Below are 24367 nucleotides of genomic sequence, written 5' to 3'. Positions count from 1 at the left end.
TTATTTAGCCAGCTTGTTTTTATTATGTGGTTTACTTAAATGTCAAGCAATTCTGGAATGGAACTAGTAGGACTAATAACTAATTAATAGTTATTATTACTACCTATTAATAACTACCACTGCCACATGCTCACGAGTATAGCCTGCTGGCTGGGCTAGTTAGCTAAAAATCTATGGACTTTTCAGCATTACCTCATTGACTTATATTTTAAACAATAAACACAAAGGTCATTTAATGAAGATAAATATTAGTTACATAGAGAACAAAGTTGAATGAACTTGGGTTAGGTAGGCCTACTGGCAATAGGTAAGCTATAGCCTGGTTCCACGAATTAACGTTAGCTAGCTAGTAAATAGAAAATAGCTCAAATGTATGGATAATCTAGCTAGCTTTAATCTATGGAATTCATTGATTTCAAATAACTTCATTGACTTACATAAACACATTCATCAAATCAAAATGAGTGTTAGTTACCTTTACTAGAGTAGATGGATACCAACAAAATATTGAAAGCTGTCAGCATGCGTGTTGGCTTCTGGTCTGCACTAACTCCCCATCTGGGCTGCTTGCCTGCAGTAACTCCCTAGTCAGGTTCCAGGCTCACAGTAATCCCCCAGATTGTAATAATATGGTGATATTATACATTTTCTGAAACTCCATAGGCAAGTGAGTATTGCAGTATCTGTTTTTTGTATCTCTGGTGTTCCTAGGTACCACAGGGTTAAAACAAAGAAAATAACTTAGGCGGAAATTGTGAAAAAAAAAAAAGTTCTTTGTGGTTTGAGGAGATCTAGTGACCTCCATGTATGTCAGAAAGGTTTATAATTGGATTTGAATGAAAGCTACAAATGTCCCCTTTAAAATGATACCAAACACAATATTATTGAATATTGGGAAGTGCCCTAACTATGAGCCTAAACCAGGATAGGCAACAGCGTCTAACATCCAATTTACCATGGGGGGGGGGGGGGGGTAACTTGGAGGAGGAAATATAGAAAATCAGGGGCCTTATTTGAAGGGCAACCAGTGGATTCTTGTTTGGGACACCTTGAACTTTCAAAAAATGCTGGTTGCCCACTTTTCCTCAAAAATGCCCACAGGGTCACATGATTCTGAAGTTACAGCCCAGTCTACTCTGTCTTTATTTTCTTGCAGTGATTTTTAAAAATACATGTGATCAATTCTTTTCTATTAAAATAGATGTAGAGCTATAGTATAAAGAATTGAAATGCTGGTCATTTTTGTCTGTCAAAAGCAGGTCTGCACTGAATCACAAACTGCAGCTGAAATATTCTTAACAGGAAGCGTCTGAGCTGTAGAGTGAATATAGTCAAAAGTGGACCTTTTAAACGTACTCTTTTGGAGCCTATTTTTCCTCCCGTGGTTAAGGTTCAACTCCCACCACACTTTCTTACATCTGTCGTTCCTTCTCTCATCCTCCCTGTATGAATAAATAAAAAAATACTACAGCTGAGTGGTTCCAACTTTTCTGTCACATGACAAAAGTTGGGACCTCATATACCCCCAATCTGTACCTCATAGCCTGGAGGCAGAGTGTAAACATCTCTGTAAAAAGGACTAAAAATACTGGATTACGGACTAAAAACAGGGACGGATTACATCTTTTCAGTAGATAAAAAAGACTCTGTGTCCCACATCTCACAGAGCGTTGTGAAGATGGAGATCAGCACAGTTTGGTTTAATTGGTCAAGACAAAAACACTAATCATCATCATGTTCCACAGAGAGGACAGGCTCTCTCCTTCATGTTGCATTAGGAATGCCCTCTGCAAAGCAACTCACAAATGGACAGATGTAATTGTATTATGTTCTGCTGTATGTGTTAATGTGTGAAATTCCTACATTACTGTTTGATTTGGGGACAAAATTTACTCATGAAAGAATATAAATCCTGCTTTTAGAGATCTGCGTGTATTTAACACATATAACTATTCTAATACGAAACAGTGGGCAGCTAATAGCCATCTATGATATTATGAAACTTCTCTTTGCAACTGAAGTTGATCTTATATTTCAGCTCACTTCAACCACTTTATTAATATTAGCTTAAATTTGGAATGACATATTTCACAACTTCAGCCTCTCTCCACAACCAGTTAACAGAGCATCGCTCTTTTGTGCATGCAAACAAAGAAAACCTTTTCTATAAACAAACTGTAAGAATATATTCTAATTACTATACATATATATGATTAGATATTTATATTATGTTATATATTAATGTACTGTAAGATAGAGAGCAGGCAGCTGCAGTGTGATGCACAAACAGCATGTTGGTATGTGGACAAACAGCATTTTTTTTTAAAGTTCTGACAACAAAGATATATATTTCCTAAATACTGTGAAAAAAACTTAAAATCGGCACACTCACAGTAAAAGTGAATCTGTAGTTTAGGTAAAAGCATAAATAAAGTGAAATCATCCTCATTACTCTGCCTGCTGTCTGCTCCCAGTGAAGAAGAACTCAGATGAGTGCACATGGCCGTGTAAACACTTTGTTTTTGTATGAGTTCAGTGTGTAAATGAACAAGCTTTCAAGGTGATAAAGGTGACTTTGTTACCTTTGAATGCTGCTTGTATCTTTTTTTCAGACTACCACCCTACAGAGAAGTTTCCATGTCCTGACCCAACTCCCAGCAATTAGCCAGTATGTTTAAAAATTTCTGTGTTACATCACAGTAACTGTTCAAATCGAATCGAATCGACTTTTTATCTGCACATTTTTTCTAAATGTGCAGACACATTTGGCTTAATGTCGTGGTAATTTCTAGAACAAACTGCAAAGATCAGAAATCAGGAAAAGCTCTCGTGGTTTTATTACACTTGCAAGTGGACGCATCAACCCTGCAGCGACATATTTTTCTGGCTGAATGTGCACAGTAACTTTCTTGAGTCTGCCTTTTAAACATGCAAGTACATTCTTCACTCCAACACCTGTAGGTTGTACTTCACTTGTTCTAGTCCTCAGAATAGTTTGTTGACCATGATATGAAAGTGACCATGACCAAATAGTAGTCAAGAATGTTTTACAGCTATTCTAGTTTTAGTTCAAGGTGGTTTTAGTTTAAGTTTAATGAGTCCAAGAATGGATGCCAAGCATCTTTATCTAATGCTGTGTTGTATTGTCAATGCAGAGTGTTTTAAACCCACAAATGACAAACCATATAACCGTATAGCCTTCTTGATTTCTCTGGTGATGTGGACGTTCACAAGTCGTACACATGGGAATCTCATCTACACCATTCATATCACATGGTTCCTTGAAAACGTTAACAGTATGTAAATGGAAATTTAATCAAAAAGAAAGTAGCAATAGTGTGTAATAACCTGTGAGTGGATCCCAACTTCTGTGAACTTGAAAAGAGTTCTCTTTGTCTCGGTGTGTCAGTGGAGGAATGGATGTAAGCTTGTTTTTCCAATAGTCTAAAAGGCAAAACTCTGACATTTTAAGAAATCATTGAAACAACAGGCAGGACTCAACAAACATTTTGAGTGGTGCATCAAAATGATCATGGCTGCTCTGAGTCTTCCTGTGTGAAGTTTTACATTAAAATTGAAGTTAAGAGAAAGACAGTGGGAGCAGAGACAGAAGGAGAAAAAGACAGACTAACAATAAACAGAGAGGGAGAGAGTGATTCTCTCTGCCTCTGGAATTCTAATAAACCCGACCACCTACACACAGAGGGAAGGCAAAGGTAACTGACTCTCTGGGGACACTGTGTCCCTAAAATTACACTCTAATCCTCAACCCACAGATCTTATTATGGTTACTGAAAATCATCTGCACTCCTCTTTCCCTTTTATTGTTCTGTTGTCTTTTGTCTGTCACACTCCCAATATGTCTCTCATATAAAGCCTCATATAAAGAAAGAATATTCTAATATTCAAGTGACACTTTGACATTTGTTCCTGTAAAAACAAACTGTCAATCACAGGCCCAAACACATTGTATTTCAGTGTAGTTCAGTTTTAAATCAGCTGTTTTACAGCTTGCACCTGTTTTATTTAAACAAAGATCATGTAGCGCACAAGAGGAGAGGACATGAACAGCAAAGTCAGCAATTTGCATGAGCAGTGACAAAACCACAGAAAGCTTTGGTACACATTACACAGCTAACAGGTAACTGTTGAAATGATGAGAATCATGGAGAGAAGGCTTTTTCTTTCTGTAGATCAACATAACAGATATAAATAAAATATATTGTGTTTTCTTATCTTCCAGTCATTTCACATCTGGGACTGCACGGTGGTGCAGTGGTTAGCACTGTAGCCTCACAGCTACAAGGTTCGAATCCCAGTTCAGACTTAAGAGACCTTTCTGTGTGGAGAGTAATATAAAGTTTTGATCATGAACTCTGTTTTACCAGTTTCACCACAGTTGTTTTGTGATAATACGTTCAGTATAATATCAGTTATCATCATCATTATCAGCCTCCTGCACGGCGAGAAGTGTCCAACAGTGTTTTTTATTGTGCAGATGAGCTCACTATGTAGTCCTCCACAGAGAACTCCGAGGCAGGGAGAAGTCAATGAGTGTGTTCTTGGACACAGATGCATGTGTCAGGCCTGTGATTGACTGGCGACCACTCCTGGGTGTAAACCGCCTCTCGCCCAATGACAGCTGGGATTGGCTGCAGCACACCCTGCGACCCTGAACAGGATAAGCGCTATAGATAATGGATGGATGGTTTAACTTCTCACCCTGCTGCAGTGATGTGAAGGTGTATTTCAAAGTATGTCAGAGCAATCTGACACCACTGTGTATGTTCATCCTGTGTCTCTACTACAGTGCTATCACTGTGTTTTATTTGTTCAATGTTTTTCATATAAGTAAAATCAGTGTTTTTTAAAATCCAGTAAAACACAAGCAGCCAATCACAGTTCTTGTATGTAGTATCTCCTTCATCACTGTGGCCAGGGACGGTCTAGAATGCAGACGGCAAATTAAGGGTCAAGTCCTCTATCAGCATCACTGCACATTCGGAAGACTAAGGGCCCGATCAGACAGAGCACGTTTTAGAAGCAGGGGGCTTTTCTATAGTTGTTTTCAATGAGAGGGACGCTTGTTGTGCGCTGCTTTTGTGTTGCTGACGAGCAGCTTGAGTTTTTCTCGAGTTGAACGGACTTAAACTCAAAGCAGAAAAGCACCCGACATCATCAGCGTTTTTTCTCTAATTGTCCAGTTGGAAGAATATAGAGGCTGGCCTTCTGTCAGTTTACAATATAACGGTTAGGTTAATGACAGCTAATGATTTGGTGTAAAAAAAAGACAAACAGAAAAGGCAGTGCGGTGCGCCTCGCGTTTTACTGCCTGCAAAATGCACTCTGTCTGATCGAGACCTTACAGCTGGTTCTGTGTGGATTCATTCAAATAGGAGAACACAAACTGTCACAGTCTGTCTCCGTGCTCCTCAGCAACAGTCACTTTCCAACTACCCAAGGTCCCCTACCATTCTTCACCTCTCCACCAGACATCCTCTGGTTTTCCCTCCTTTCCCCAGCTACACTCCCGTTCCCAGTTATAATCAGCAATGCAATCACCTGACATTCTCCACCCCACCTGCTCACCTGTCTCCAATTCACGAATCTGTCTCCTCTCTACCCATGTCTGTAAGTCATCTTTTTAACAATAACGTGTCTGCTTGTTTTCCTCTGTCCTACCTTTCTGCCTACACTACAAATCATGACAGAACCCACATCTCTTCTGAACATCTCATTTTTCAGACAGACATATCATGAGAAAACTAACTTTGTTCAAGAACAGTCTGTCTCAGCAAAGCAATGTCTCCTCTCTCTGTGGGTACTGAGCTGTTAATGCTGCTGAGGTGTCTTTCCGACCAGATGCAGTTTTCACTCAGAGGTAAAACCATTAATTAAAAGTAATGTGTGTTTCTTTGCTTAAAAAAAGCTATTATTGTGATTACTAACTGTTTTCATAGGGAAAAAAAGAGACTACAGTCACATCGGAGAAAGGTTTATCTTTTCATACCTTTGGCATTACCTGTAATTTGTCATCTTTGTTTTGTTTTTTTGGTCCTTTCTGCCTTTACTTTTGCCTGCCTTTTATGTTGAAAGTAGGGTAGGAGAGAATGGGGGATGACGCGGCAAGGGGCTGGGGGTGGAAGTTGAACCCGGGGCTGCCGCATTGTGGACTATGGCCTCTGTACTTGCATGGGGCATGGCTGATATGCCTCCTGTGCAGACTTGCCGCCAAAGCCCAATAAAAAATGTAGCAGCATGCGTAAGTAGAAGGAAGATTTGAGGCCTCACATAGTGAAACACGTCTAGTATGGATGCATTACTTTTTCCAATAGGGTACCATCTACTCCGTGCTGTGATTAGCTAGTACCAGTGCTGTGATTGGCTAGGAAAGCAAATTGACCAAAAGAAGTATCACTCAAGATCACCGTAGTTTGTGTCCTGTGTGAAACCAGTTGTTAATGTTGCCTTAATATTCTAACCAAAACCATGATCGTCTCCTCAGTTGTTCTGGTGCCTAAAGCTCACCAGGTTCATGGTTTAACATTAGACCATTATTGTAGTTTAATTTAGTTTAGGCACAAACAGTTCTTGGTTAAAGCAACAACATGTAATATATTTACTGGAATTGATCATAAAATGGCCACGATATGTCATCAGAGATTAAGGCAACGCGCTAAGTTGAAATACTGGCTTCTCCAACCACAACGCTGCAGCCAGTTTGTTCTCCCCCGGAAATATCCATTCTGGTGCGGAACGTCTTTGTGTGTGTTGGCCCGTGTGATCCCACCCATTTCGTCACCCCAGGTTGCCAGATATAAAACAAACTGGCGCACAGGACTCGTTTCTTGTCACTGTCAAAAGTCTTGCGCTCGAGTAGGTTCAGTGTCCTCAACCTGGCAACCCGCGTGAGCTTCGTGTTGCACTAGAAGTGTAGCTCTGTTTGGGAAAAGCTGAGTGTGTGAGTGTGGATGGTGGAGCAAGTGAGTGAGAGACACAGGAAGTAAGTAAGTCAGAAAGTAAGTAAAGCTTTATTTATAGAGCACTTTTTAAAACACCAGGTTTCAGAGTGCTTCACAAACACAGGAATAAAAACAAATAAACTAAAGGCAAAAACCAAATGAGGCAAAAAAACAAACAACAAGAACAAACTTCAACACAAGAAAGGGATGGGCTGCTACGAGAAAGCTTGTCTATACACATGAATTTTTAGCAACTTCTTGAAACTGTCCAAAGATTCAGCAGATCTGACAGATTGTGGAAGATGATTGAACAGAAACTAACAGTAGGACTGTACAGTCAGGCTGTGTGTGTAATAAAGCCAAGTACTCCTCAAGACTGAAGCCGCGCTCCCATGTTTTGCTTCCTGCTCGCTGCTGTGTGACGGGAGTTAGCCCCCAAGCTAGTGGCAGCTTCGGCCCTCGAGCAGACCTATAAGTCTCCCCTATGCTTTCCGACCACAGTCAGAACGCTGAAGCAGGAAAGGATAACATTCCAATCTGGGAATCAGGGGGCGGGGGGAGACAACGCTCTCCAATATTTTGAATTTGGACTGCAGCTCCCTTTTTAGATGCTAGCTGTCAATGTTACATACTTTATAGACTGGGCTGTAACTTCAGAATCATGTGACCCTGTGGGCATTTTTGAGGAAAAGTGGGCAACCAGCATTTTTTGAAAGTTCAAGGTGTCCCAAACAAGAATCCACTGGTTGCCCTTCAAATAAGGCCCCTGATTTTCTATATTTCCTCCTCCAAGTTACCCCCCCCCCATGGTAAATTGGATGTTAGACGCTGTTGCCTATCCTGGTTTAGGCTCATAGTTAGGGCATTTCCCAATATTCAATAATATTGTGTTTGGTATCATTTTAAAGGGGACATTTGTAGCTTTCATTCAAATCCAATTATAAACCTTTCTGACATACATGGAGGTCACTAGATCTCCTCAAACCACAAAGAACTTTTTTTTTTTTCACAATTTCCGCCTAAGTTATTTTCTTTGTTTTAACCCTGTGGTACCTAGGAACACCAGAGATACAAAAAACAGATACTGCAATACTCACTTGCCTATGGAGTTTCAGAAAATGTACAATATCACCATATTATTACAATCTGGGGGATTACTGTGAGCCTGGAACCTGACTAGGGAGTTACTGCAGGCAAGCAGCCCAGATGGGGAGTTAGTGCAGACCAGAAGCCAACACGCATGCTGACAGCTTTCAATATTTTGTTGGTATCCATCTACTCTAGTAAAGGTAACTAACACTCATTTTGATTTGATGAATGTGTTTATGTAAGTCAATGAAGTTATTTGAAATCAATGAATTCCATAGATTAAAGCTAGCTAGATTATCCATACATTTGAGCTATTTTCTATTTACTAGCTAGCTAACGTTAATTCGTGGAACCAGGCTATAGCTTACCTATTGCCAGTAGGCCTACCTAACCCAAGTTCATTCAACTTTGTTCTCTATGTAACTAATATTTATCTTCATTAAATGACCTTTGTGTTTATTGTTTAAAATATAAGTCAATGAGGTAATGCTGAAAAGTCCATAGATTTTTAGCTAACTAGCCCAGCCAGCAGGCTATACTCGTGAGCATGTGGCAGTGGTAGTTATTAATAGGTAGTAATAATAACTATTAATTAGTTATTAGTCCTACTAGTTCCATTCCAGAATTGCTTGACATTTAAGTAAACCACATAATAAAAACAAGCTGGCTAAATAAGCAGTATAATTTCTGTTTCAGCCTGATCATGGAAGCTGTTGGCAGTCTGAAGAAGACTGGCCACTCCCCAGTTCTGGAATGTCTCATCTGTCAGGAGACAAGAAATGAAAAGTTATCAAAAGGAGGACAGCAGGGGTTTAACACAATAAAATGTGCTGCACAGACACGAGACAAACTTTGTGATAGAGACAACCAGCCAGCAATCGATCGTATAAAGGAAATATCTATAACAGATGTGGAAAAACTGTGGTGGCACAAATCCTGTTACGCGTTGTTCACCAGCAAACTTAAAATTGAAAAAATAAAACGGAAAATTCAGACATCCAGATCTATCTGTGATAGCACAGCAACCCCAATGCTGAGAAGTTCAACTCCAACTGCGAAATGGGACCTTTGCATCTTCTGCCAAGATACGAATCTCAAAGAGTCTGTGTCATCCGTTACTACATTTAAAATGAGCAAGCAGATCCTGGATTTATCCAAGTATGATCAAGAGGTCCATGTGCGCCTGGCAGGTGTTAGTGACCTCATAGCAGCAGAAGGAAAGTACCATCCAAACTGCTTCAAAAAGTTCAAGCGAAAAGCGTCAAAGACCAAAGATAGTTCAGAAAACACAGGTCTTGCTATGGAATGGCTTATCAGTGAGATGAAAGAGTCTGCAAAGAAGGGACATGTCCTTCAATTGTCTGAAGTGTGGAACAGATACTGTGAATTAGCAGAAAAGGCCAACATTGAAGTACAAGCATCATTTAGAAGCAGGAGAGCTACATTCAAAGAAAAACTTCAAGTATATGTGCAGGACATCTATGACTTCATAACAGTACCTAATCAATATGTATTGCTCGTTCCCAGAAAACTGGTACATGTGCCATTTTCAGATTTCATGGCAGAGGAAGAAGAGTCTAGTAAAGTCCCCATATATCACTCTCCTGACCAGGGATTCCATGAGATGGTACATGTTGCACTGAGGTTAAGAGAAGACATACTGGCTCACCCTAAATACACTGGATGTGTTGTCAATGAGGAGGAAATGATAGCATGTGTCCCTGAAAGTGTTTTCATGTTCATCCGCTTGATGTTTGGTGGCCATGGGCTGTTGGAAGGAAGCCCAAATGATGAAGAAGATGTCACAGTCGAAAGGGAGGAAGCTGATACACAGACAAGAGTTCTAAGTGTGGCCCAAGATCTTGTCTGCAATGTGACTGGAGGAAAACACTGGACACCAAAGCATGTGGGACTAGCCAGTACATTGCACCAAGCAACGCGATCAAAGGAGTTGGTGAAACTGTTTCACAAAGCGGGACACACAATCAGTTATCACGGCTTGCTGCAACTTGACACTGCTATGGCAGAGAGAATGCTACAAGGGCATGACCATAGAGAGACTGCCACCCACCAGAGATGCTCTGAAATTTCACATCCAGCGTGTTCACTTCCAGACTTTGGTCTGGCGGCAGGCCCACTTGCAGTACCCGGTGCTGCCACCCCCTGAAAATATGGGATGGAAGATGGAAGACAATGTGCTTGTTCCTGAACTCATGTCGCTGCCTGCAGTTCCAGATGCCTGTGAGGAGCTAGTGACCTGTGGCTGCACAACTGGATGCAAGACAGCCCGATGCGGCTGCAAGCCAAACCCATGGACTGCATCTTGTCAGTGCCGAAAGTCAAGTGACCTTTGCATGAATATGTAATGCACTGAAGAAGATAAAAAAAAATGTGATCACAAAGAAATTGTAATGCTGTTTTGATCCAATCATTACTATCCATATTTGTAATTAGTGGCCATGTTCAGTGAATTTTACTGATTAATTAAATGGATGAAAAATGTCTACCTGGCTTTTGATTATTATTGCATTGGTATTAGTAATAATATCTAAACAATTGGTGTGGTAATTTTTCTTTTTAGCCGGTTACTGCTATTTTAAGGCTCACAATAACCTCTCACAAAGAAATAGTATGGGTATATCATACATTTCCTGAATCCTCAAAGTCCATTAAGTATTGAGATTGTTGGCTTTTGGGTCCTTGATATCCCTTGATCCCACAGGGATAAAATAAACTATATAATTTAGGCGAAAATTGTGGGAAAATGGGTGTAATTTATGGTTTAAAGAGGTCATGTGACCTCTGTGTTTGTCAGAAAGATACAACCATGGGCTTAAATGAAAGCCTAGAAGGTCCCCTTTACAATGATACCAAACAATCATATATAGAATATTAACAAATAGTAAATTGATAGCCATTTCTAACTTTGGGCGATTAACGGTAACTTTTACAGCTGGGCAACCGGCAGAAATGGATTCAGCACTAAAAAATCATATAGAAACAATGCATAAAGTGCTTTTCCTCAAAAATGCCTACCATGTTGTTTTCTAAGGGGCTTTTTCAATTTTCGGTCCTGACTATTAAGTTTAGGAAAAGATTGTGGTTTCGGTTAATACAATAAAAAAAATCCTTCATGGCAGAAAGCCCTGAAGGCAACCATTAAGGCTGAGTAAACGTCAATCACAGCACAACAGGGTGGGATCAGGCATTTGGTTTGGACAGGGGGTCTCGTGTAAGCAACTGAAGTGTTTGACTCGAGGAAAACTTAAGCTGATGGTGGTTAAGAAGTCAGGGAAACAGTTGAAGCTATTGTTGTTCTTGAGACATTCTCACTGGGAATCTACACCGACACTGTAGCGTCGTGGCAGCAAAGATGAGTCCACAGTCAGCCAATGGTAGTTATGATTCCTGGCCATAAATAGGGGGGGACAGTGACGCCACAATGAGTGCAGTCTGCTGGAAATAGTAGAAAAGACAACTTTGAAACTGACTTGTAGACTTATTTCTTAATTGTGCATAAATTCTGTGTTAATGTAGGATGCAGAAGTCAATGAGAATGGATTAATATGATTGGTTTACCCAGATGTTTGGGAAATGTACATGTGTCAAATGAATCTTGCCTGCTCATCTAGCCAATAACTACAGTAGAAAACTAAAATCCCTCCATTGCCATTTATTCAAATAAATTAAAAGGTTATGATCAAATCATGTACTTGTTAATTTCCCTTTGGAGGTTTGCCGGGCATGTCCAACTGGGAGGAGACCCCGAGCAGACCCAGAGCTCACTGGAGGGGCTATATATCCCGTCTGGCCTGGGAACGCCTCAGAATCTCCCAGGAGGAACTGGAAAACATTGCTGGGGAGAGTGACGCCTTGCTCAGCCTGCTGCCACCGCGACCCGCCTCCGGTGTGGGATACGCGGCTGGTGGAGACTGTAGCATTGAATAACATTGGAGCGGTTCTGTCCCGGCACACACGTATCAAAAATATGTTGCCTGTGTAGATTCCCCTTTATAGTAATTTCCATCCATACAAAAGTTGATGTTTCACTGTTCTGTGCTCCTCGTCACTAACAAGACTGCTCCAGGATATCACTTCAGCTTTGTGAGTATTGGCATAGTCCTTGAAACCAACTTTAAGTATAAAATCAAACCATTCCACTCATTGACTAACCATAAGTAAGATAGTTTGAAGTAACATGCAGAGAGTTCTGCACTCAGAGGTCCATCATCGCTGCCTCTGCTCGGCTCGGCTTGACTTTAATCAGAGCATACTGTAGATCTGCTGGCATAGATCTAAGCATGCACAAATCCTTTTATGTTATTGCCCTTAGTTCTCTAAGTCTGTTTGCACGCCTACCCTGCAGCCACCCTGGGCTCATCCTATTACATCATACTTAGTTAGTGTATTTCCTGCAAGCTTTCTGCATTTCACATGAAGGGAAGTTGTAATCATCCCACTGTCATTGTTGGCCAATTACATCTCTAAGCTCCCAGGAAGCAGACTACAGATTACTGTTTCGCTCGATGCAGATTAAAGAAGTGGCTGTATTATTTTCTCTGAGCCTCACTTCACTCAAGAAAGAGAAATTATTCATAATGTAATATGTGGCTGTGTGTGTGTGTGTGTGTGTGCGTGTGTCTTTCTATATATAAATCAAACATATCCCCACTTGCTCCATAAAGCCCATGATTAGCCTCTGTGACAGACGGGAGCGAGCTTAGTGCAAACTCTGCTGGCCTTGATCAAAGTCACTCACTCACACACACACACACGGACACACACGCACACACACACACACACACACACACACACACACACACACGCACACACATGTATATGGTTATTTTAAAATAAATGTTGCTGCTGAAACAGGAACATAAACCCCTGCTTGAATACAATGACATGCATGTATTCATGCACTCTGACACAAAACAGAGTGTGCGTTTGAATTAATGCTGTTTCTCTTTGTGTTCGCTGCCCTTGTATGTGTGTGTGTGTCTGCAAATGACTAAAGTCTGTGCTAATGAGGTTGGACTTTCCTAACAAGTGGTTTTCCTTCATCAGTCACCTTAAAAAAAAGGGGGGGAAGAAATCTTGAATCCATCCCTGGCTCATCAAAGAATGAGGGATTAAGGACGTTAAAAATAGCTCACATGAAGAGAGAGGACTTTTTCGCTGTAGGCTGATAGCAAAAATGTGCTCCCCTCTCTGCTCATTTTTATCCCCCTTCATCCTACACTCAATTCTGTCTAAGCTCTGAGCATTTCGCCCGTATGCTGCAGAAGCCGCGTAGGTCCAATCTGTGTTTTATTACTGTATTTGGAGTCAGTCATATAATCCACTGAATCAGTCCATTTTAGAATTCTGATCTTATTATATTGTTACAGCTGCCAATGTGATGCAGACAACATGTTGGTTCATACAGTGTCATCTCTTTCCATGTCAGCTCTATTTTCCTGTACTGTAAAATTAAATACAAAAACATTATTCAAATATGAAAAGAACAAAGATTACGTCTTGTCAGAATCGTAACTCAAATTGAAAAACACAGCAGTAATACACACTTTACACCTTTACAGCGGTGTATCAGGATACATACATCTGTTTAGAAATGTATTATAATAATCAGATTCAATCTTTTTCTTCAGCATCAAAAGTAATCCAGGTGATTTATGTTTAATGTGAACAGGAACAGCTAGCAGCCACAGCAGCTTTTCGTTTCATGGCGAAGGTGTTCTAAAATGTCGAGACACAGGCTTAAGGCTAAAACATGGAGGTGTGATAGTTGCAAAAGTGTTTTCCTCATTCTTACTTCACTTGGATGTTTCGGCTTCACTGTGCAGAATGATGTCAGTGCACAGTTTGATGCTAAAGGCCTGTTTTTGCATTCATCTGCACTAAAAGCATGATTTGTGAGATCACAAATTGTTTGGAAGCCGATCACAGTGTGGTGTGTAACTTACAAAAGTGTAATGCAGAAACTTGAAGCCTCCAGTGCAAAACCACACAGAATGGACTTTCAGTGAAGCTGGAAACATCTTCTGTCTAAATAAACTTTTGAAACTGAAAATGTTGCATCTTTAAATATACGTTCTACATCCAACGAGGGAGAAACAAAGATCCTCTCTAAGCATTTTGTTAGAGCAAAAAATACTCTGCTTTATAAGTTAATATAGACATTGAGCAATGTTGATTCTTAAAAACTGAAAAGTATAAATGAAATCAGTGCGTTATCATTCCTTGTGAGTTCCTAAAGAATTTCTGTCATGAGTTATTCTAGTTTAGTTGTGGTTTCGATTCGTATTTCAGTGTTCAGATATTATTTCCTTTTTTATTTTGTAGCCCTGTCAGTCCAGAGTTTGGTGTTCAGTGTTTCCTGTTTTATTTTGTAGTTCTTGCTCCATGTATGTCATGTCTTGTTTAACTTCCTTCATGTTCTGTTTCCCGCCTTTTAGATTCCCCTGTGTTGATTGGTCTCACCTCTCTCTGATTGTCCTCCCCTTTGAGTTTCCTGGTTCATTGTCGTGTTACCTGTGGAACTTTTGTTGTCCTGACCTATGAAACCATCGTGTTTCTGTGGATTTACCTGTTTCCTTGAGGCTCCCTGTGATTGTTACCTGTTGGTTATTTTTTCCTTTGGATTTATTTTACCTGGACACTTTCTAAGTCAGCCTTTGTTGTTCTGCCTTGTTTTTTGCCTTTTGTTTATTAAACCATATATCTCAAGTCTGCATTTGGGTCCTCAGGACCAGGCCTAAAACCACAGCTACAATCATCTGACAAGTCTACATATGTTCTGTCATCCCGCTAACTCTGTTTGTCTCAGATTCTTTGAGGACAGACAGACTGAGCTTCACATTTAAACACATGATCGCTTCTCACAAAACTTTAGCAACTTCCCACCATGGATCCCCATTTGGACAAAGATCTGTAAGCAGAGCCTTTCCAAACTGGTTATCCTCCAGCCACGGAACAGGAGACAAACCACAGCCAAGCCACAGGAATAGCCACAGCAACCACAGCACCAACATTCTACACGCCATTCATGCTGTACAGTCCCCGGCTATCAAACACGCAGCGGTGCGCCCTCCTCTATGGAAGACTCCATGTCCTCATCAGAGAGTGGACCGCAGCTTGCCTTCAACGATTCCTGAAAGTCAAAGGCATCCCGTGCTACAGCAACAACAATAAGGCAAGATTATTCAACCTCTACTCATCCACCATAAACACAACAGCAAACAAGCATCCCGCACTTCCTGTATCCTCGCCAGAGCCCATCAATGACAGTGGCGTCATGTACAATGTCACAGGACTTCAGCCACTTCACCACTTGTGCCTTCACCCGCTATGTCTGACTTCTCAAGCTATCTCAGCTTTCTTTACATCCTTGTGTAGAGAAAGTAGGCTTTGCAAGGTTTCCCTGCACATACATCCTTTCATCCCATCATCCCTTCCTCTTCCCTTCCTTCAGCCACTCAAAGCAGTATGGCTTCTGCTCCCCCTACCTCTTTCATAGCCAACACAACTCCCACGCCACACTCAGCTACTCAAGTTAGCTATCCTCAACCTCCTCATTCATTTCCAAATGATCCACCCAAATGTTTATTCTCAATCAGCCAATAATCACACTGGAGCCACAGCAGCACCACCTATCCAGCCAGCTTCATCTATCACCCCTCTCCTGTTTCCCCAGCATTATGCCAACAAATCCTCTCCGATAATTATGTAGATTTAGCCCAACTACTCTGTCCATTATTGACACTAGCCAGCCCAGAGAAATGCAGACCAATTTTCGGTTCAGTTCAGCTTTGTCAATCACACCTCTCTCTCCTGCAAGTCATACTGAGCTCCCTCTCACCCTGCCACAGCATGCACAGTGATCTTCCACCTAGCTCACATCCATCTGCTTCACGTAACACCCCTAACACCCCAGTCTTTAACCGTTTGTCCCCTGCAGCACCTCCACCTCCGATCATCCCAGGACCCTTAGACATACGTCCTTCTGTCAAGGTCCACATGCCCAAGACAGTTGACAAAAGAGGAAGGCTAATCCTCTACAAAGACTCCTACTGCCCACCTGACTCGGAATCCCGCACTCCTTCATTTGCTCTTAAAGCTGCAGCAGGTAAGGTGGAGAAGAGAGCGGACTTTGCTTCAGAATCTGAACGATGCAACCTCCAGGTCCCTCCCCCTCTCTCTCCACGTTGAGTTTGTGATAATAGTAACGTTGCCGCCTTTCTGAACATAAAGTAATGTTTCATGTTGACTTGTTTACTTAGCTAAGGATAGCTAGCACATTAGCTACTACAGCAAAATAGGTTGTAAGCCTGTGAATTAGCAGGTAATTTAGGCTACATTAGTGGCTTTGCAGGATAACGGATATTTTAATCTATATTTGTTGATACGATTAGAGTTTCGAGACCGACACACTGGATTCAGATGAGGAATTCACCCACACAACTGCTTCTACGAGCAGACGGGCGGGTAGAAGAGGTGATCGTGTACAAGGTGCAAAAGGCAGGGGCCGAGGAAGACGAGGCAGAGGGCGTCGCGTGGGCCAAACACCCCGACAACCTCGGCGCTGAAGATATTGCCCGTGTCCAAAATTTAAGACTACAGACATTTGCATATGAACGTGTAAGTAACCACAGTCTTAGTTATGTCTTTAAAAACACAAATTTTTCCCATTGTTTTAGCTGTTTATGTTATGAGCCTCATTAAAAATATTTGTTTTTACTATGTATCTTGTAAGGAGCACATCAAGTTTTTGGATTTACAGTAGGCACGCCAAGTTTTGCAGCAATGTTTGGCCAGGACCCCAGTCTAATGTTTCAAGTTATCAGCCAAGTGGCACCTGCTGCTCCTTTACCTGTACCTCATGTAACAGGGCAACTCTCATGGTGTGTCTGTCAGAGATGCAGAGAGATACTGTGGTGGAGAGAATATGCTGCAACCAACAACCACAGATGTGCATTTCAACACTGCCACACACGGAGGCATACATTTTGCAGGAGGGAGTGTTGCGCCTGGCACGGAGGATCTGGAATGACTTATGGGCTGTAGCTGACCTTCCAGATGCAGTCAAAGACAACAGACACTTTCGTCCTGCAGCTTACAGACAGTTTGTTGCATGGCAGTGGGGGACTCTGGGTACAGGTCACAGAGTGGTCATACCAAGCTGCTGTGTCTGGTCAATTCGTGACCGATTTCCAAATCCTCAAGGACAATATAAGGGTTTCATTCCGAGGAGATTATAGCTGCTGTTACTCTTCTTAAATGTAAATAGTTTACGCAAGCCTTCATTTCTACGCCAATGTCTGGCCTGTGGAAAGAGTCAGTAAGTTAATCAAACACTTCTTGCACAGTTATGGATTCATTTAGAAAGTGTTACCCTGTCCCCGGCTAACTTGGGTTTGCAGTAGCAACTGAGTGGTTGGAGGTGACACACCGGACAGCAGTCCATACTGACGTGGGTCATCTGGCCTCATGGTTGTACCTCGTGGCAGCCCACGTCCTCTGCTTCCTCACTATTGTCCTTTGAAGGTCTGGGATGTAACATAGTCAACTTCTTGGACTTCTTATTGTAAAGTTTGTGGTACCTGAAATTAGGAAATGGACAAGAATATAAATAAAGCCTCTTTTTTTATATTCTTTGCTGTGTTTAAACATGCAGGAAAAATAAACCCTCTGTAAATATACAGCTGGTTCAATAAAACACTGATCTAGAAGCACCTAACACCTAATAGTCTCGCTAACAATTATTATGCTTATAACGTATAGTATGGAGCCAGCAAGCCTTCTCTTGGGTGGTCTGTGGGCATGGTGGTTATAGTCAAGGCCAGCCAGTAAGATTCAGGCTTCATAGACTGGAGGGCTGAAGCTAAAGCGCTTGCTGGCATACATCAGGATATGGTTTTGGAATGACTCCAGCTCTGCAGCTGACCTGCTAATTCAGAAGGAAATGTCAGATTGTATAATGCCTTTCAAAACAGTATTCATATTGCACATGATTCATTAGATAACACTGAACCATCATGTTTAATTGACACAAAATGAAAAATAAACTGCTAACAATACCTGAAATACAAGTAGTTGTGGACATCCCTCATCCAGCATCATGAGCCACAGACCCCTTCTCCATCCACTCCTCCAACCGATCACGTTGACAGGCATCTAGGAGCCACTCATGCAAGCAAGCAACATATGAACAGGAACATGAATATTCGAACTTGGAAAGAGCATGCCAATCTTTTTATACCAGTGGGCTTTATTTTTATAACAGATAATTATATCTTATCAGTATTAACTTTGCATTTGATCCGCACATTTTCCCTGTAGGGTAATGTATGTATTTATTTTATCATGTACAGTTTTTAAAAACTAATACAATTGTAATCAAGGAGTGACAAATACAAAGTTGACCTAATATATATGCGAGCAGAACTACATTACTTACAAAAAAGTCATCAAAGTTTTCTGACATCTTGCAGCAGTAGCAGAAATGATTGCACATATGCTTGTTCCACTGCAGAAGGATGGCACAACACTTTCGCTGGCCAGCCTATAAAGAAAACCTACAACCTAATAGAACCATTTAGGCAATCATAAAGGAGATCAGCAGAGGTGTTGTCCTTTCTTGATTTTTTAAAAATCAATTTTTAGTTGAGAAAAAAAAAAGAAAAATACTTACTGCATGTATCTCCTCGCCCAGGTTTTTTTAACCATGCCACAGTGTGGAGCACTCCACTGTCCTTATATTTTCCTTTTTTTGGATCTGTGTAATCAGAGCACAACAAAAGATGTATTCAGCCAGACTGTTTATTGATAAAATGTTTACTAATATTATACTTTTTGAGTGCTGCAGGACAGAATTTGAATGGCAATTGTAGAAAGTCTTGTTGCATAAGAGCTGTATCACATGAGATCGCAAAGCTAAAACAGTGAAGCACTGGAGTAGGGCCAAATAATATGGACTGACTGAAGACAGCAGATATGCAGATATGGGTATCTGTGCACACCTCGGCAAGTTTCACCTCCTGGCGGATCTTGTCGAAACGTCTAAAGAAGCCTTCCCTCTCCATGATCACTGAGCTTCTCTGTGTCTCTCGCTTGTCAACTTTAACTTTTGATATGATCTCTTTTGTGTCGTTTTCCATGGCGGTGTAGGTGCAGTATGTAGGTGCAGTATTGAGCACAGAACCCAGGACTGTCCATACGATCATCAGCTATGAACAGATTCACAAAAAACAAAGATATGGTCAAATTGGAAGACAGAATTGCCACCATCGATACATGAAACAGTTGCTCAGGGTGCTATGATTGATAAGTATACCCACCAAGTACAACAACACAGTTCTTCGATCGATTGTAGTCTACAAACTACTTCTGATCTTTGGTCATGCCGAAACTCTTTGATAGAATCAACACAGTACGTGTCCTGTATTTTGAAGAAGGTTGACCTCACCACTATTCCCATGTTCAGAAACTTGAAGAGCAGTGGCACTTTTGCGTAGTTGTTTCCAGACAGAAGCATACTTGATGCCAACATGAAGAGTTCTTCTGCCAGACACAGTGATGGTTTGGACAGATCTGAATAACAAAGGTATAAAGACAAGATACTATTTAGCATTACACTGTAGCTATGACACTAATGAAGACACATATAAAGTTATCAATCAAAGATAAGTTTGTCATGCCTAGTTTTAGCAGTTCCTCTCGACTTGGTCTGTATCGTGAATGGTCCAGGAGCCCGACATTCCCCAGAAGTTACCTGGTCTTTTGCTGTATTGGTAGCAAAGGTACTCTGCAGGCTGTTTCAAACAGTCATGGTAAGTAAAGGATGCAGGATGAGCAATGATGTTGTCCTCGCTCAGGACTTTGTCTACTGGCTCTGTGTCTACAATGTTTCCTCCATGCTGATGGACTGAAGAGCATCCAGGCATATTTTGGTTTGACCGGCACCACCAGTGCTACAGGAATAGATAAAAGCAATGAGAAAAGAAAGTAATTTTAATTAATCATATCTTTTGTTTAAGCACTCACCGGACACATAAAGGGGAGATGTAGTCCTCATCACCACTGTCATCATTGTCACTGTCTTCCTCAAATGTTTCCTCTTCCTCTGAGGTTGAAACATCTCCTGTGTCCTCACCTGGAGACCATGTCCTGTCCCCTGGAGTACTAAAGAAGGTACTAACAACATTTTTAGACAGTGACCATCAACCCATGAAATCTCACATAACTTTTGTATATATACAACTTACACTGAATTTTAAATATGAGTGAATTCATCTTCATCGATGTCATCAGAAATGTCCAGCGATGACATGCTAAAACAATTCAAAAACGTGTAAGTTCATGAGAGACAAAATCCAGATTTGTGTGACAATACGAAAACATACATTGTTCATATCTGTCATAACTGGGTATCAACTATGTCACTTTAAAATAACATACCTTGCATCCAAAATGAATTTCCTCTGCTTCAGTGCAACCCAGACCCACTGGTAAGGCAGTTACACCACAGTCAGTTTGGCAATGTACTCAAACGTTTACGTACCCATCTGAGAGTGACTCGCCAGCGATACTTGAAAGGTCAGGAAGCATATGTGAGTGCATCCTACGTTTGGCTGGTGTTGATGTTGTTGCAAGAGAATCTGCCTGATATCTGCAAAGACATAGTATAGTATTGTTACATAATCTTGCAGTCTATTGTGAAATAATAAATAATTACACTGATATCCCAAAAAATATATCTGCTGAGGGACATTATTTTATCAGTTTATAAACAGCAGGCTTACACCGAATGCATTAGAGAAAGCTACACCAGCATAAGTTTTAATAGACGCAGTGATTTTTAATAACTTTAATTTGCCATTTCACAACGTGAAAGTGACCACGGCCAAAGCACCACAGCCAGGCTAGACATTAGTGTTGTGAAATGACAACAACCGCAGCCTTTGTGTTACGCCACCGACACTATCGAAAACAGACACACATCAAACCAGCGGAAATCAGTTTTTTAGCTGTGAACAGAAATATACAGCTAATTCTATTTAGCAAAACCAGCAGCACTTAGTTTGCTAACAGAGACTGTGGACAAAACATCAGAGCCAACTAAGCAGTAACTCACTGATGTGAACATTTAGCCCTGAGAGCACAGGCACACAGAACTATCAGGAGAAAGTCAGAAACAGTAACAGTGCCTGGGCACTTCACAAAGATATTTTCAGCCACTCTGCCATGAAACAACGCTGAACAGCAGCATGTGTGGAGGACTGGTGCTGCAGAGCGTGTGATTGACAGCAGCCTGAGAGACTGCTGGGCTCTGATTGGTTGTTGTGTTTCGGGAGCGTTGGATTCTTACAAATGCCATTAGCAGCAGTAGGAGGAGCCAGAGGAACATGACGTTTTTCACAGATTATCTCTCTCTACCCTTGAATGCGTGTTCCTGCTGACCTTCTTCAGTTTCCCAAGGTGCTCTGAATTCACCCCAACTTCATCTGTCTTTAATCCTTCCCATCATCCCAAGCTATCTGACTTCCCAATCCACATTTCAGACTCTCTAATATGCACGCTCCAACGGAGTAAAACAGATCAGCTTGGAGTTTCTGTCCCCATTTAAATCTTCTGCCTTGACTCCTATCTCAGCCCATACAAGCCACTGTCAAAATAAATCAGCTCCAGATAGGCCTATGCCGCTCAGGCATCACCGTGTCACCCACGCTTCCTCACCAAAACAGCAAAATGGCCACTCGACTCTAGTTCCAGGAACATCTACAGAAAGTCCTCCAAAGTCCGCCAAATTCTGCTTTATTGTTATATATTGTTGTGGCATGGTCCTTGCCAGTGAAACGCTCATTGTTCATACGGTGCTTATATCCTCACTGGCTAAATTTCATTGTTCCAGTATTAAAGTGACTGTGTGAGGTGTTGTTGAGGGTTGAGAACTTGTGAAAGGAAAAAGGCACTTTTGTTGCAGTTTGACCTTCACTACTTAGAGCTCAGAACAGTTCTGATAACCTGAGGTAGAAGTGTAATCGGTTCTTAAGAGGACAGAGGTTTTTGAGTGGGTGCAGATAGAGATGGGGAGAGATAGGAAGTGATAGCAGAATTAACTTCTTTCACAGGGAGGTTTCAGGCTCCTGGGAGAATGAGAGAGGTGTCATGCCAGGATTACATTCACTGGACCTTCGAAGATAAAGGACAACAATGTAGGAGGTTAAGAATTGTAATCATACTCGCAATGTCGCTTTCATTGACAATCTTCACTGAGGAAATCCTGTTTTGCTTAATCTCCTTATTGTCTTCTTTTAAATATGGCCTTAGATAAGCCGAACTTTGACCACTGTCAAACCATTATCACTTATTTGTCTTTGTTAAATCCTCACACACTAAAATAAAGACATTTAAGATAAAGGGAAGTTTGGCCTGTTCTTGTGCTGGCCTTACAACACGTGACTACACTCTAACACTGTGTCCAAACTGAATAAGATGCAAGCGAGCGCCTGATACAAAATCAGTCCATTAAATTGTTTTCCATTGAAATTTCCGAACCTGCCTCGGGTCATGCAGCGTATTATTTGAACCTTTGTTTGACTCACTGTATCTATTTATCCCTGTTGCTAGCTTTAAAACAATGGTCATGAAGTTGGATGGAAACCTAAATGCTGCTCAGAGGTGCAATGAAAGTTTTCTTGTGAGAAAGTTATCTGTGTTTTCTATCAGGTCGATAAAAATCATTTGCTTGTTTCCAAAAAGAAAAACAGCTAAAATCCACAATATTTAACATGTTTTTCTGGTTTAAAGTAAGATAGCAAGCTGACAATCTTTTAGTTATGAGGGTACGTCTCCTGTATAATGTTGAGTGCAAAGCAGATTGACAGACTGTTTACAACAATGAAAAGTATATTTCACAGATTCATTGCACAGATGGTCCCACGTGATGCTAATGCATTCTCATCACAGGACATCAAAACCTGGTGCTTTATATCACCCTTTGGCGTCTCATTCAGGCCCACAGGATCGCTGTCGGAAATATGCACATGGTACAATGTTTACTTCTGGTTTCAAATGGGACCCTGAACTCTGATCTACTTTGTGAAAGTTTTGCCCCAGTGCCACCACCTGAAGCAGAGTTTGTCCACAGAAAGGTTTAGATTACAGTTATTTGAAAGTCTGGTGTGACTCGTGCAGATGATGAAGGGTACCTTTGTGAGAAGCTCATGGCTGTGACAAAGCATCGGTACTCGGCAGTGGGCTAATTCTGAATATTGGTGTAGGCTGGACAACAGTTAAATATCATGTACATTGTGGATAAATAGAGCCAATGTAACTTCAGTGCATTTCATTTTGGCCTCAAATATCTGGACCTTATTGATGTTATCATTATTTACCACCCATTGTCACGTATGAACCATGATAAGTCACGTATCTGGTAGTTTTGTATCATTTCCTGTTTTATTTTTTCATTCATTACCCTTGTGTTACTTTGTTCCTGCCGTTGTGTATTGTCCTGCTGTTGTAATTGTGTGCCCCGCCCTTATTGTTTTCACCTGTCTTGTTAGCCTCATCTGAGCCTGAGCACCTGAGTGTATGTAGTCTCTGTGTTCCTTCCCGCCTGTGCCAGTTTGTCTTCATCAACTTGTCATTTCACCTGTTTTGCTGGACTTTAGTTGGACCTTGTCGTTTTCTTTTGAATTTTGATTTCCCAGGATTCTTTCACAGTAAGCCTTTGTTTTTTCTCTTTTGTCGTATTTAATAAATCATCCTCAGTCTGCATCTGGGCCCTCTCCCTAATTATTGTGAAATGGGACATTCATGTTATCAACCAAGAGGTCTTCAGAATGATTCATGTTTAAAGTGGCTGGGGCTGCTGCTTACTATTGCTCTTCTGATCCTAAAGCAGCCAAATCATCACCAAGTTACACACAAGGTTCTCATGCATTTCTGTGTTGATGATCTTACATAATGATAACCAGACCCTGTATGCAGGATAATAGAAAGATACTTCATTAAGACCCAGTTGTAAACCCTGCACCTGAATCGTTCAGCACCCAGGTCCGGTCTAGGGGCCCCTTTCCCAATTGTTGTCTGTTGGTTGAAGACATTCTCTTATGCCTTTGGTATTGCAGATCTTTTAAAGATAAAGACAATCAGCCTTGTTCAAAACTGCACAATCATGTGTTTCAAATATGCAGCAGTAAAATGATAAAAGCTCTTTTGTTGAATCAACTTATTAAGTACGTTCGTCAAGGTCAGTTGATCATTTAAGTAAAACTTAAGTGTGAGAATAAAGAGGTAAAGGTAGGACT

Source organism: Semicossyphus pulcher, unplaced genomic scaffold, assembly GCF_022749685.1.
Source record: "Semicossyphus pulcher isolate SPU_LCO1_2020_fin unplaced genomic scaffold, fSemPul1.0.p SCAF_2, whole genome shotgun sequence".
Lineage (NCBI taxonomy): Eukaryota > Metazoa > Chordata > Actinopteri > Labriformes > Labridae > Semicossyphus > Semicossyphus pulcher.
This window is presented reverse-complemented; position numbering follows the sequence as displayed.